The sequence below is a fragment of the Schistocerca gregaria genome, chromosome 6 (genome assembly GCF_023897955.1).
Source record: "Schistocerca gregaria isolate iqSchGreg1 chromosome 6, iqSchGreg1.2, whole genome shotgun sequence".
NCBI lineage: Eukaryota > Metazoa > Arthropoda > Insecta > Orthoptera > Acrididae > Schistocerca > Schistocerca gregaria.
Window position 1 is genome coordinate 43569283 of NC_064925.1, and position 3622 is coordinate 43572904.

Consider the following 3622-nt stretch of genomic DNA (forward strand, 5'->3'; position numbering starts at 1 on the left):
CTCTTAGTAATTAGAGTACTTAACTGGGTGTCTTGATGCTGGGGCGATTTTGCGAAGCTGTCAGACCATCACTACCCAAGACCTTAACAGCGTGTCCCTCCAAGCAAGCGGTCACATCCACAGCTCACGAGGTTGCCGGAGAATGCACAGCGCCGGCCAACTCCCGCCGCCTCCATACAACCACGTGATAACCGCCGCCCGGCCTCTGGCTGGCTGGCGGGCAGAAGCGAAGGCGACGTGCCTATCGCCGACTCGCACACCACAGCCATCCGTTCTCAAAGCGTTGTTCCCCCTGTACTCGAGGTCGGCACTCGCTTATATCCCGAACCGGCCCAAGCCCCAAGACAGACCTCTGACATGAGTACGATCGATTTCGTAGTACGGAGGTACTACTGGCGCTGGTGCCACCACGACTCAGCTGTTTGCTAAAGTTTTTATATATGTACTAAAATTTTGTGTTCTGTTGATGGAAGGAGCTGAACCTCTATAAAATGACAACTCCTCAAGAGAAGGCACAATGTGTGTCCTGATCTGTTGAGACGAAATCGAATTTTCAGACTCACGGAAACTTCACAACGAAGTATGGAAGAGATTCACCATCGCGGCCTTCAATCCGTGCTTGGCACAAAAAATTTATGGGGACTGGGACAGTGTTGAGTAAAGGGAGGAGCGGACGACCGGGAACATCCGAGGAAAACATAGATCGCGTTTTAAAAGTCTTCACTCGTTCACCTACGAAGTCCATCCGCACTGCTACCAGACAGTTGCAACTACCACGTTCAGCTGCCAATTAGGTCCTTCACAAGAACTTACGGTTGTACGCTTACAAAGTGCAACTGTTACAGACACTTGTGCCAAATGACAAGCCAAAACAGACAGAGTTTGCACTCAACATGCGGGAACGCCTTTCGGAGGATGAAGCATTCCTCAAGCGAGTTTGTTTCAGCGACGAGGCAACTTTTCATGTTTCTGGAACATTAAACGGACACAATGTGACCATCTGGGGGTCTGAACGCTCCCATGTGACTAGGGAGATTCACCGGGATAGTCCAAAAGTGAATGTGCGGTGTGGAATCATGTGGAACCGAATAATTGGTCTATTTTTCTTCAACGAGTCAACAATTACTGCAGATGTTGACCTCGATCTTCTGACAGAATATGTAGCTCCACAATTGATTGACTTACAACCAACTATCATTTTCCTGCAAGATGGTGCAACACCACTTTTGCGACTGCATGTTCGTCGGTTCCTTAATGAAACATTTCCAGGCAGATGGAATGAGAGGAATGGGCCAATTCCTTGGCCCCCGAGTTGACCAGATATCACTCCGTTAGACATTTTTTATGGGTATGTAGAAGATATCGTGTATCAAACACAGATACAGGACATTGCTGACTTGAAGCAAAGGGTTCGTAATGCCATTGCCACCATTGATGACACTATGCTACAGTGAAAATGGCAAGAACTCGAGTATCGTCTTGATGTGCTTCGTGCAACTAAGGTGATCATATACAGGTTGTAATATTATTGGGATTTCCATAGTATGAAAGCTGCGAGTACCCTTGGAAAGGCATTCACCTATCTGCATATTAAATGATCACTTTATGAGATGAAACCTATTCTTTGAAAGACATTTGTTTTATATATTTTACGTAATTGTAAAGATGAGCATTTAGCGCGGACGCTAATACATAGATTGCGCAGTCAAAGAAACATTTTAACAGAAGCTGAACTGACGTTCCGCTTCGATGTAAATAAAAGACGACAGTAAAAAATCTTTTGTAGATCTTCAGATTTCTTAATGTACTTCTGCTTGTAATGTGGAAACGTAAAGAAGGTCGACTTTCAGATAGAAAAGTGAGCGGTCTTTCCAGAGTGCAGACAACATTATTAATTATTAAAATTCAAGTAATTTATGTTAGAAACTGTAAATCGGCAATTTATTGTTATGAAGATGTTGAACAGTGCAAGAATTGTCTTTAACGAAGGAGGATAGTAATGACTGTAATTTGTGACAAAAACGTGAACCAAGGAGACAGCACAGGGCAGGCTGAAACCTGATCGCACCATACAGTTAGAAAAGTACTTACGTATGTTATATTGTCTATAAATAAGCTCTAATTGCTTGTGAGAATTGTTTGAATATATTTAGTGTTTACCAGATTTCTTACTCTATTCTTCTCCTTTATACTTTTTAAACTCCATGCCATATTATTTTTATTCATGTCAAATAGCCTTTACTACAGCAGAGAATACTGCGGCATCCTGGTCGTGTACAGAAGGCCGCTCCTTGTCTTCTATACAACTCATAGCTGCCCCATTTATTAATGATTTCATTTGCAAATGCAATAATTTTTTTTACTGTTCATTGTTAAAGGTCCCTTAGAAAATTATAAAATCCATCTGATTACGTAAAGAAATGAGGGTCGTTCTTTTCCAAATAATAGGAGGCTAGTTTTTGATTGCGCAAAGACGTCTGACAACGGTCAGGAGCCGACCAGAAGACGGCAGTCTTCGACCGCTTTCTTGTCTCCTATGGCAAAGCTGTGCCAAACTGGGAACACGACATTCTAGTATGAAACACAAATATATTAAAATTCTTTCAATTTAAATCTAACCTAATTTTTTATCGTACTAGAAGGTCTATTAAACACTGTCAAAAAACTTTTATAAACACTGATTACAATAAAAGAAATGTAAAAATATTTCAACAACTGCCGTTGTAATAAAATTTTGAAGCTGTAAAGGGATTTTGTAAACGATAGCCTTTTTGTACGTAATACAGGGTGTCCATAATCTAGTTCTTAACAAATGGGGACAATTACGTTAGTAATTATTGTTTCAAGATGGACAGCTGTTGTATCTCACACAGTTCCTAACGTCTGCTTTGACATAAGTGAAGCATCAAAGATTTATCAAATTGCTTGTAGGAAAGGAAAAGTCAATAAGGCACGTATAATATGAAATATGCGTAGGAACTGTAACTTAGGCTTTAACTGTAACTATCTTGTCTATACCTGATTTTCTCATAAACTGTCGCTACTTGGGCCAGTGTGGACGGAAAACTGTTTACCGTATGGGTACTGCAACACATGTTGCTGTTTGAGCATAGCGAGGGTGACAGCCGTCATCCCACCTTAGGTGTCTCGGGTAGCAGTAGAGCAATCTCTATTGCGGTTCCGAATTCAGGCAGATGGTCCTCACACTGAACAAAGTTTGTACCTAGAGCGTGAAGCATTGTACGCAATTAACAAATATTTACCTCTCATGTGGAAATTAAGATGTGTTTCTTTCGATGGTTTATTCTTCTTTCTCTCTCGCATACCCTTACAAATGTTTAACGAAGTTCCACGGTCGTACGATCACTCGTTTTCCACGGGGGCCTGTCAACTTGCGAAAGGTTAATTATAACCACCCTGTAGTTTGTTGGAGGGCAGACAGCGGAATCAAGGGATAAAATGAGTTTTAATTTTTGTTTATTCGGTTATTGCATTAGAAACTATGGAAACAGCAGTGATACTTCTGTGACGAAATCCACATATGTTGCAAAAGTATGTATGTATGTGTGTATGTTCCACATCTCTTAAAACCACTGGACCGATTTCAACCAAACGTGGTTGA